The 12,418-nt window shown below is 43.5% G+C and overlaps 1 long non-coding RNA gene across 1 annotated transcript in view; it reads left to right on the plus strand.

The window, feature by feature from the left end:
• The window catches only part of LOC109321374, a 22,046-nt gene extending 9,876 nt beyond the window's left edge, over positions 1–12,170 (plus strand). The window contains exons 2-3 of the long non-coding RNA XR_002104048.1: positions 8,588–8,593; positions 12,160–12,170. This is a non-coding gene — a long non-coding RNA (uncharacterized LOC109321374). The remainder of the gene's footprint in view (positions 1–8,587; positions 8,594–12,159) is intronic.
• Positions 12,171–12,418: the final 248 nt, after the last annotated feature.

Consider the following 12,418-nt stretch of genomic DNA (forward strand, 5'->3'; position numbering starts at 1 on the left):
CATTGGCCTTCTTCCAGTCTTCGGGCACTACACCAGAGCGCCAGGAGTTTTCAAAGATCCGTGCCAGGGGCTGGGCTATGACTCTCGCCAGCTTCTTGAGTACCCTGGGACTTATCTGCCTCTCTGGCAGGGAGAGGAGGGGAGGGCAAGTTGCTGGTGGGTGGAGTGGTCCCTGGGCTGTGGGGGAGGGGGAGGGGGATGATGCTTCCCTCTGTGGCAGCAGCAGACCCCCCACAGGTGGCACCTGCCTGCAAGTACCTGGCTCAGGTGGGCCCAGGGAGTACTGAGCCCCCGCACAGCACAGGCAGGCAGGCAGACTGGGGGGGGAGGGGAAAGATCAGGCTTGCCACTTTTCTTGGACAGAGCCTGCTTTCCCGGGCTGCCCAGTACTTAACTCTGTGGCTTTAGGGGCAGCACATTAAAACTCCTCAAAGGAGTTTTAGTTTGGTATTCCCCAAGTCATTTAAGGTGCATTCCTACAGCAGCTGGAATTAATGTCCAGTACACCACTGAAACCATTAAAGTGGTGCAAAAGCATTTAGCCCACTTTAAAGGTTCGTGCACACACGCCTCTCATTTAATCTACACACAGCCATATATATCTTATTCAGATGGGCTATAGTAACTTAGCCTTGTGGTAGGTTCCCATTAGCATGAAAGCCTGATCAATGCCTTAAAAGCAGAGAAAGAGATTGACAGAGCATTGGGATGGAAGGAGTGGAGAAGGGAGACCGGAAGCGCAAAATAATAGCAGTGGTGGCAAGTAAGCAAAAAGTGAAAAAAGTTGAAAAGTAGAAATGAAGATCTAGAGACAGATGGAGAAGGACAAAGATAGAAAAGAAAGAAGTCCATGGGAACAATGCTAGGCGCAGCAATAATGACAGTGACAATGACAGAAGGAAGAGAGGAGCACAAGAGAGTGGGAGACTGGGTAGGTGCAGCAAGAGAAGATACATTGGGTGAGAAGCAGAGAGTGTCAGGAGCATGATGCCAGGCTAGCCTCCCAGGAGTGGCATGGTGGACAAACATGGACGAGGCACCTAGAAAAACTAGAGGAGCAGAGACTGAAGATAAACGCAACTTTAATTGATGATGGGATGCAGATGGGATTGATGATGAGCAGATATAATTTTTTGGAAAAGGTACTGTTTGAGAGTTTGGAGGTGTAGGCAGAACATCTCACCAGCCTGATTACTTCCTAAAACTGAAAGGCTTGGGAACTGACTTATTGGGACGGAGAATGGTATGAGAACTTTTGGAAGAAATATGAAGAGGAAGCTGGGAGGGAGGAATTAAGAGGGATAAAGTTCATATTGGGAGAAAAGTCAAGAGAAAGAGTGATTATAGTTTGAATCTATACAGATTTACTAGAGGCAGAAGACATAGATGGATGGAAAAGTAAGATAAGAGATGGACTAGAAGGGAAGGCAAGAACGACAAACCGCTTAGACATGGATGTAGGGGTGGGGAAGAAAGAAGACACCCTACAGATAACAGAAGCAGAGATGGATCAAGAAAAAGAACCAGAGACAGACCAGGAAAATAAAGAAAATGTACGAGCTGAAGGTCTGGAAGAAGAAATTTGGTATTGAGGGAGGTGAGTCAGAGGAAGAGCTGGAAAACAGTTTCCTGCTGCTGCTGCCTCTGGGCTCCAGCCTGGAGTGGAGACCAGAAGACAGGATATAGCAGGGAGGTGGGAATATACAAGCCTTCTTAAATATGAAAATGACCCAGCAGCTTGCAAGTGCTACCGGAATGCAAGTGAAGGAAGGGGAGGAATCGACCACCCTGAGCAGTAGCACAGACAAATCTTAAAGGGACAAGTGCACTCAACTCAAAGGATGTGTGGATGAACCTTAAAGGGACAGGCACAGTCATTTAAAAACAAGCAGAAATGGCATTGACAATAGTTCTGCTTAATGTCAAGACTATCTTGACAAGGAGAAAATAGGAACAGATTAAAACATAGTTGAACTCAGTAAGGGCAGACATAATTTACCTACAAGAATATGATATACCAGGGGAGAAGGATTATAAATGCTTTGAGAAAAGGTGAAGATGGGGACCATCTTGGTAGTCAGGGACAAATGAGAACAGGGATAGGGGTAACAATATTATTCAAGAACCCAAAACTGAGAGAAAAGCAGGTAGAAGTCATCAGTGACAGAATGCAATGAATTATACTTTTGAGGTTTTAAGGGATTAATACTGGGGGGAAAGAGTATTGGCTCCTTGGGTTTTCTGGCCAGGAGTTAGGCTTGGCAGTTTAAACAGGGCTGAAAGTGGGGAGTTTCTAACTTTGCCAGTTTTGGGCCAGGGTTGAGGTTTACAACTTTCTGCTCCCTGTGCAGCTGTGGCCTAAACTAGCTGCAGCCCAGGCCTAGAGCATAAGCCTGGTCTTTCCCCTTGTTTCTCCTGATGGTCCTTTGCTCTAGTCATGTTGTGTGGTTGAGCTGGCTGTAGCCATTAATCAACCTGGCTCCTTTTGGAGTTTTTCCTGCAGTTTTGTTTCAGCAGGCCATATAATTCAGCCCAGAAGTTTTGGGGTGTGTGCATGGTGTTTTATGCCACAGTCACTCCCCCCACACACATATAACCTCTCCTTGGGAGCCAAGATTGGCACGCTACCATTTCTCCAAGAGCAACGAGGGGCCCCTTGCACCACAGAAAGACCTATGCTGTAGCAGCTTTCCCTGGTGCAGTGAAACACAAAGACTATGTCTTGTAGTTAGTAGTGTTCTAAATTGCATTTGGTGTTTTCCTCTTTTTTTTGTCATCTGTCTTTTCTTTTACACTGCTTGCAAGGAGGGTTTTTTGTTTATGCGGGACACCCTAGTCATTCATTTAGTGTTTCCCAGGTGGTCTAGGTGGGGGCTTGAGCTAAGGTAAAATGTATTTAGTACTTCAAAATTGAACCTGGCCCTTCTTGTCGCTGACTGGTGCCTAGCAGAAGGGTTATATAACAAAAGAAGATTCAATAAGAGATGTGCATGCAGGGGAGAAACTTTTCACTAGAACAGACCCCAGTGGAAAGAAACAATCAAGAATTGACTTTCTGTCTATATCAAAAGAAATAGGGATGGAAGAAAGAAACCATATATGTGGCTTTTAGCAATCACTGGATGCTGAAGGTGAAAATGAGTCTTAGTAAGAGCTCCATAAATTCCATGACTGTGGGATTTAAATATGCAGCTGTTACAAGATGAAGAGATATGTCAAGTGTACATGAGACAGTATGAGGGGTGGTGAACACCGAAGAAATATGTTGGGAGTACCAGAGAATGGTGGATGATGGTAAAAAAGAGGATGGGAGAATTCTTCAGGAAGGAAGGCTGAAAATGTACAGGGAGAAGAATGAAAAAGCTGAGAGAGATGCAAAGAAAGATGCAGGAGCCCCTGCATTGAGCCCCCCCCACCCCCCAACCATAGAAAAGATGTGGACAAGTTGGAGACAGTATAGTGGAGGGCAACAAAAATGGTTAGGAGGCTTGTGAACATGACTTATAAAGAGAGGCTGAGGGAACTGGGCTTATTTAATCTGCAGAAGAGAAGACTGAGGGAGGATTTGATAGCAATCTTTATCTGAAAGGTGGTTTTGAAGAGGATGGAGGTAGACTGTTCTCAGTGGTGAGATATGACAGAACAAGGAGTAATGGTCTCAAGTTGCAGCAGGGGAGGTTTAGGTTAGATATTAGGAAAAACTCTCTCACTAGGAGGGTGGTGAAACACTGGAATGGGTTACCTAGAGAGGTGGTGGAATACCCTGGAGGTATTTAAGGCCTGGCTTAACAAATCCCTGGCTGGAATGATCTAGTTGGGGATAGTCCTGCTTTGAGGAGGAGGTTGGATTAGATGACCTCCTGAGGTAGCTTCAAACCCTAATCTTCTATGATTCTATGATTAAGCTGCAGAATGGAGACAGGTACTAAACAAGCTAGAAAAACCAAGGCAAGAGTTAGAAATCTGGTTTTAAAGGAAGTTGAGTGAGAAAATGTTCTTAGCACTACCTCTCTTGGTGGAAGAAAACAAAGAGTGGTCCCAATACTTTTAGGCCAGAGTGCAGGTGGCAAAGGAGAGCTTAAAATAGTGGGGGAAAGTGGTGGTGCCTGGGTGGAAAAGTAGGAGAAGGTGTTGGGGTGATGAGAAGATTTTACAGAGAGCAAAAGAAAGAAACAGACACAAAGAAGATGAAGGATTTCTTGGAAAAGATTGAAGAGAAAGTAGAGGAGGAGGAAGCAAAGAACATGGAAGAAAACATAAGCTTAAAGGAAGTGAAGGAATGTTTATATACTCTAAAAGAGGGAAATCACCAGGAGCAGCCTATGGCATTTTACGAGAAGTTTTGGGCATGGGTAGGGAGGGATATAGTGGAAGTTTTTGTGGAAACAGGAGAGGCAGAGAAAGATTTTACAAGAGGCACTGTGATTTTACTGTTCAAGAAAGGTGAGAAGGAACTCCTAAAAACCCAAAGACCAATTAAATTCCTTAATATGGACTATAAGTTAATGGCCAAGAAGCTGACTTTGAGGATGAGGAAAAGCCTCCAAAAGATAATACATGAAAACCAAGTATGCACAGTGCTAGGTAGAAGGATTTTCAAAGCACTCAGAGTGATTAGAGATACACATCTACACATGCACTTATGTCATATTTAATTTACTGCACAGTAAGTTATTGCACAGTAAGCAGAAATAGGCCAGCATCTACACGTGGAGGCATTAAAGTGCATTAGCACGGTGTGTGGTCTGACTTGGGACTCAAGTTAGCAAGGCATCTACATGTGTGTTACTGTGCATTAACTAATTGATACCTGCATAATGCAGGTATCAAATTTATGCCCACATCAGCATAAGTCACCATAGTTACTGCACAGTATGCATGTGCACGTGTAGATGCACACCCGTACTGTGCAGTGATTTTAGGTTACAGCACAGTAATTTAGGTTACTGTGCAGAAACTGTGCATGTATAGATGTGTCCACTGTCTCACATCCAAGAGAGGAAAACAAACACAGTTATAGCAAACCAGCTTTAGAAAAAGCATATGACAGACTGGGTCACGATTACATATTTGAAATGCTAGGAAAAATGGGGTTCCCAGAGAAATTTATGGATAAAGTTATTGTATACAGAATATACAGTTCAGCTCTAGCCAAGGTTGGCTAAAGCTGAACTGTATAAAGGTTATTGCATACAGTGAACTCCAAAGTAATGGGCACCCAAGTGGGGCCTTTAAAATCCATCAAAGGGCGAAACAAGGGTACCTCCTGCTGCCGTTACTATTTGTGTGCAGCATAGAACCGTTAGCACAAAGATTAAGAAAAGACAAGATCATAAGTGGAGTAAAGATACTGGGAGGGGGAGAGGTAAAATGAATAATATATATGGGTGATATAAATGTAGTGGTTAGTGAGAGACTTTTGATGGAAAGGGTGCTAGAGTCATCAGAGTAGGGAGAACTGAAAAGCAAAATAATGGGAGTGGGGAACTGGAGAATTTGTGTCTTCAAATAAAAGAGCAATCAGAGTGCTAGGGATCCCAAGCCAAGGATGCCAAAGGGAAAGGTAATAGAAAATGGAAAAAGGTGACAGCAAGGCTACAGTAAATGCTTTGGTTTTGGTCCAGAAGAACACTGTCCTTTTAAGGCTGTGCTACTGCCAATTATTCTATATAGAGGAATTGTATTCCCACTGACATGGCAGCAAATAGCAAAAGTACAGAGGAAAATATGTTCTTCTGGAATTCCAAAAGAGAAAATTTGGCTAGAGCTGAACTGTATAAAACAAGACAGGGATAGGTGCTGCCAGACTTGGGATTGTTCATTTATGTGAAATATGGAAACACAGTATACACGGTGGTAGTGGAGGAAGACAGCATGTATCACAGCTGCAAGGAAATAGGGAGTACATTAGACCTCTTTGAAGAGTCCATGGGTGTGGGAACAACGGATTCATTACATCAGGATGGAAGGATTGATGCAGAGGTATAACCTAGGGAAGGTAGGGATGGAGGTCCTGAAATATCACAAGAAAGTGAAGAAAGCGGTAAGGGAGAAAGACAGGATGGTGCTGGTGCGAAACTTCACAGAAGGACAAGTGAAGAAGGTGGGGAGCACAGTGGCAGGTAAACAACCAAAAGGCAAAACGTGGTGACCTATCATGGATGGTTGTAAGAAATACCTTGCTGCTGAGAGATGTACAATATAGATGGGGCTTGGTGAGCTCATCAAGATGCCCAAGTGAGAGGTGCAGGGAAGAAGAAATGGTGGGACATGTTTTGGGAGTGAGCATAGGAAAAGGGAGTGTGGGAAAGGATCCACTGCTTTCTGAGCATCGTTAGCCCAGGAGATGGTAGTATATGGACTCATGGCAAAGGGACTGAAGGAAATGTTATTAAGGACTTGTTTAGTATGTGTTAAAACTAGTTTATGGAAAGTAAGAAAACTCTGGTTGTTTAAGGGTTGGCTTTTATTGAAAGAGAGTGACAGAAGCTGGGGATGCATGTTCGGAAATACTACATTGATTGGGACAAGGACAAGATTGGAAAGGAAGAAGCAGTGAAGAAGTGAAGGAAAAAGGACTGGACACACTTATTTCACTAAACCAATAGAGAGGACTGATGGGAGGGGCAGAGAGTTTCAGATGGTAACTGAGGTAACATTCTTCCTGGGATTCTGTATGAAGAAAGAAATGTCAGTAAGAGTTTGTTTTCTTGTTGGTAGTTGATGTACATTGTTTAAAATTTTAATATATATTTTTTTATGTAGCAGTTTCTGCACTATGCAGTCTTGGTAAAATAAGAATGCTCAATATTTCTGGCTTTGTAGATGTAGGGTGATAAGCAGAGATCTGGGTTTTCTATTTGCCACAGAAAAACATGGGAAAATGTGGATTTTCAGAAGAAAAACATGGATTTTCTTCTTTAAAGGAAAATATGTGGGTTTCTTCTTGTAGGCTGGCAGAGTTCCAGCCTGTAAGTGGGTGGGGGAGTGGGAGGAAGGCAATCAGGCAGGGGGCACCACGTGCATGTGCAAGTGCACACACATACAAGTGGCAGCCAAACAGCATGGAGATCAGGTCCTGCAGTTCCCTGCAGGTAAGTCTGTGGCAATTGAGGACCCCATAGTGAGGGAGGGAGTTGAGCAGGGCCGGGGGTGTTGCTCAGCTGGGGCAACACCCAGGGGTGTGGGGCCTGGGGCCAGGGTGGAACTGGAAACGCACAGCTGCGGGGCCAGGGTGGGGAGCAAAACAGAGCCATGGGTAAATCATCTGGGGGTGGTGGTGAGTGGGACTGGCTCCCTGCCACTGCATGCACTCTCACAGGGGCAGAGCCAACCTGAGCAGGGTGCGGGGCCTGGGGCAAATCAGCTCGTGCAAGGCCTCGCCCCAGTTCAGATCCTGCACACCCTGGATGTGAAGAAACAGTTGCCAATGGCAGCAGTGCTGGCGGCAGTGGGGGAGGGGTAGCAGGCAGCTGGGTGCAAAACCAGTGTCAGCACCAGAGTCACCATGGCCACTCCACCTGGTTCTGCAGCGCTCCTCAAAGCTCGGGGCCCAGAGTAGTCACACCGATTCACCCCCCACCACGGACAGCCTAGCAGGAGGGCTCATGCCCCCCAGATTTGTGAATGGGATGGGATCGGGGCAGATGCGAGCTGCCCACTGCAGACTCTGGGCACCCCCCTCTGCTGCCTTTGTCTCTGGGGCTTCTGTAGTCCAGTGGGCAGGACCTAGTGTAGCAAGGCAAGGAGGCTTAGTGCCACTGCCAGGAGCCCTGCACCACCATGGTGAGGCACCCCCTGCCTGCCCAGGAGCAGTGGGGGTGGTGGTAGCATTCAAAAAGCCAGAGCCCAAATCAATTCAATCTTTGCAGGTTAGTTCAGCCTGCACAGATTAACTGAGAAGCAAGCAAATAGACATTCACTTTTGATTCTGGAAGTACAGCCACATGTATGCAGTGTTGCAGGCTAGAATCTGGAGGGCACTAAATCAACCCCTCCCTTCTCTTAGGCAGTGGCCAGAAGGCTGGAGGGAAGCTGAGCTGAGGAGGGGTGGCAAGGTCAGGCCCCAGCAGGCCACTGAGTATGATGGGGAAGAGGTTTAAATCCCCACCCTGGCCTGTACGGTCCCCAGCCAGGGTGTACCTGGAGAAGGAGGGGGGAAGCAGCCTCTGCCAGGCTTTTCCCTGCTCACCACTCAAGCAGTGGGCAGTGTGGCCAGATTCTGACCTGATTTAACCCCCAATCCCTCCCTTCTCTCACCAGCATGGGTTCCCAGCCAGGGTCTGCCTAGCATGGGCACAGCAGCCCCTGCCAGGCCTCCCCCCGCCTCGCCACTCAAGCGGGGAACAGGGGGTGCTCCCCTACCAGGCTTTAACTCCCCAACTCATGGCTTGAGTGGCTGGAGCAGGGTCATGAGCAGATACCAGTAGCCTGAGGCAAAGAAGGGAAGGGGGAGTTAATCCCCACTCCCTGCCTTCTTCCTGGCACAGGAGCCCAGCCAGGGTTTGCCTGGCAGAGGCACAACAGTCTCTGCCAGGCTCCACCCCTACTGATTGCTCGAGCAGCAGGAGTGGGGGGGAATGGCCAGATGCAGGTATCCTGAGGTGAAGGAGGGGAGCGGGGTTTAATTCCCCCTTCCTCCCCTTTCCCACCAGCACAGACACGAACAGGAATGTGCCTGTGAGGTGCAGTCCTTCCCAAGGTGTTGTTCCCCCATGCCTCATTCCCTCCTTCCCTCTAGCACAGCCTAGCCCAGGGCTGCAAAGCATTCTGGGATGCTGGATGATTGTGATTTAACTTGAACCAGGAAGGGGTCTGGGACAGAAGTTTCATAAACTGGTTTGGCCCAAATCAGTTTAAGTTTGATACTACATTCAATCAGGTTTATCTTAAACCAGTTTCAGCCATTTTGAAACTAGTTTATGTGCACTGAGCTTATGTTCTGTTACAGGTTTAAACCAGTTTCTGATCACTTAAACTGGTTTATGTGTAACTTCTGTTCTGGACAGTGTCAGGGCTGGCTCTGGCCCTCCCAGTGCTGACCTGGGGTTGCCGTGCCTCCAGGTCCAGTGCCAGTTCGCTGCAGAGGAGACACGGCCACAAAAAATGGTTCCCATCAAGTATTTTTGACACCGGGGGTGGGTGTTGGAACTTGCTGTGGCCTCTCCATGTGCCAGTCTAGTATTGTAGTACCTCCAGGCCCGGTGCTTATTCCCTCCTGGGGGAGCAGGAGCAACTTCCTCCCCGTTTTTTAATGGCCAATATAGGCCATGTGTTGTATAGTTGTGCTTAGTGTTGGCTGCATTTAATCAACTTCATAATTGGTTTCCATTCCTGAGCATATGCTGCTTTTGGCAGCAGTTTAATGATAGCCAATGTAATGAATGAGGTTTTCTTTTATGTGTTATAAGATATGGGACAAAGAAACCTCATCTTGTATTTGAGTAAATACAGTACTACTATTGAATACTGGAGCAATTAAATGTGATACATGCTTCAGTTAGTAGGTAAACTTCAGAAAAGAATCAAAGAAAATTAAGAGGATGGAGATGTACATGTTTTAGTTAGCTTAAATAAAGAATTCATCTGAAACATACTAACTGCTTACTTCCATTACAATACAACAAGCTCAATAGGACAATATCTATAATGTCACTGTAGCCATAAAAATACTTGTCAGTAAATAAGTCATACCTAAATACTTTCTGTTCAGTCCATTGCTAAATTAATTCTTTCTGTGGACTTCTGTTGGCTTCAGATCATGCCCTTTGAGAGAGCTCAGAGTGGGAGATCTTGGCACTGATGTTGAAATGCTAATAAGGAACTAGGTAAGTGACTTCACCTCTCCATGGGGTAAATCCCTAGCTGGTATATTTTCAGGTAGTGATCTTCCCTCATATCTTTATTTTCCAGCCCTCATATGCTAATCATCCTATTTATCTGCAGCACAGAATGTTTCAAGGTAAGACTTGTAATGTGTTTTGGGAATAGTGGACAAAAGTTATTATAAAAGAGAAACATATTATTATTATTGTTAACTAACAAGAATTTCAGGTTACCCTAGGCTATTAAACCACAGTGTGAAGTAGTTTATATTGGGCCTACATATTGACAACAGCGTATTGATTTTTTCTTGCTTCGACGTCAAAGCAGTTGGAAAATGTTATTTGGGAAAATAAATACTTTGTCACCATGACCATATCTGTTTGTATTGTGTATCTGTTAAAAAAGACTTGCTCTAGCAGTATGGTTGCACCCATGGCTGACTTAGGTAATGACAGCTTTGGAAGTCAATTTATATTTTAATCAGGAAATGACTCAGAATATTTGAAGTCTTACTTCAAAGCCCATTCCTTTACAGTTTGCTAAAAATGATATCATATCTTTAGAATGTTAAATTAAACAATTGTGCTGAGGCTAGAACTTGTTTCTCATTGTGCACTTTACCTGTTCACTTATACTGATTTTTTTCCTTACCATTATAAATATATCCTGTGACGATATTTATCAGACCCTGGGACTTAGTGAATAGAGTGTTACACATATTCCCCAATTCTAGAAGACTTTTTCCAATAATTCATGTCATACTACTTTATGTATTGCAGTACATCTCGTTTGCCTGAAGTGTCTTAGAATTAGGGTGTTGTGCTTTTAATGAATCTCCTGATACCACATTCCATTATTATATAATAGCTGTGATGGAATCCCTTCATACAAAGGCAACGATAAAAAGGATATGGCCAATCAGAATAATTTTACAAATGGTTAAATGATAGTAGATAGGGAAATATTTTAATAATAAAATGAAGTTAATATAGCCCAGAACCAATGTGAATGTAATCCCTAAGGAAGACTATCTGAGGAAACATACCAAATTTTTAGCATACTGGACTCATTGCACTTTCCACAATGCTGTTATATATTTTCTGTATGAAAGTCTAAAATGTTAAGTCTTACATTTAGCAGTTAAAAAAATAAAGGAGATTTAAAACAGCAACATGGCAACAGTTCTGCTGTATGCCTCTGGAATTTTTGGCAATTCTATCTGAAGCATGTGATCCATCTTAAAAAAGTAAAATAGACTGAGAATGCCATTCTAGACTTAATGAGATAAATTAGTAGATTTATTTTAATCCCTGGAACAGTTCAGACATTTGTAGGTACTATGATAGCACATACTTTTACTACTAAATATTAAAAGTATTATTACTATTGTTGTGAGCAGTTTTAATATTTGTAATGTTTGGAACCTGTGGAATTTCAAAAGTCCATGAGCTGAAGCTGCCCTCTCATCTCCTACCCTGAGTTGTTGACCTCTTTGATGAATGATCTGAAGAAGCTCTGCAAAGAGAAACTCTCAGAAGGGCAACGCAACATATAATGTAAATAGGGTTCCTGTCATTGACGGCATTACTGTTTTGGCATCTGGATACTACAATGGTGTGTGTTTTAGAAGTACATAAAATAGTTAAATGGTTTGTTCAACAAATGGATATTTGAGCAATATTAATCATACTATTCCTACCTGGACCCTTACCAACGTTGATTTTAAATTTCCTCTACTGATTAAAAAAAAAAAACGCTTAGTGATACAGGCCGCTCACATTATCTGGGAATTTAAAAGGTAGCCAGAGGTAACTCAAGGTCATGACTCTTTCTTGGACCTATTCCACAAGTAAATAAAGCTAATTCCATTTTAACTAAGTTTTCTAATTACTTCCACTTTCCAAATGAATAAAGTTATGTGCCACTTCAGTGTCATTATCTGTAGTCAAGTTATTACCAGTATGCACCAGAATTACACAGTAGTGGAGAACAAATTGCAAAAGATATCTGCTTTAAAGATTAAGAGGTAAAAAGCAGTATTGATGTACTGGAGGGAAAGATGGATTTTATTTGAAATGTGGACAGAATAGTAAAATTGCAGCATGACACTTCAAGAATGAGAAATGTCTAAAATGAGCAAAATGTGGATTGTAATGATCTGGAAAAGTGACAGTGTTCTACATTTTAGGCATGAACGCACATCAAAAAGTGTTGCAATCTGTAAACATGTTTTAGAAATGTTTGTATAACCAAAATAAAAATGTAAATAGTACTGTGTCTTAAGGCATTTCATAGCACCATGATGAGGGGCAGAAGGTGATTTGGAAACATAAGCAGAATTAAAAGTATACAAAGTATAACTATCCTCTGCTCTTTGCTGACATTTTTGAATAAATATTCATGCTTTTTAATTTTGATATAGAAGAGTAATAAGGATGTAGCACGCGATCAAAATGCCTGCATCAGAAGAGCAGATTTAGTTGTCATGAAACTAATTATAATAAATAAAACAGTTTAATTAGACAATCCTTATGAGATTTTAGCTTACACTTTGATACTGTATGACAAAATGCACTGTTCTTCATGGCTTCTG

Source organism: Crocodylus porosus, unplaced genomic scaffold, assembly GCF_001723895.1.
Source record: "Crocodylus porosus isolate Cpor-Errol unplaced genomic scaffold, CroPor_comp1, whole genome shotgun sequence".
NCBI classification, from domain to species: Eukaryota; Metazoa; Chordata; order Crocodylia; family Crocodylidae; genus Crocodylus; species Crocodylus porosus.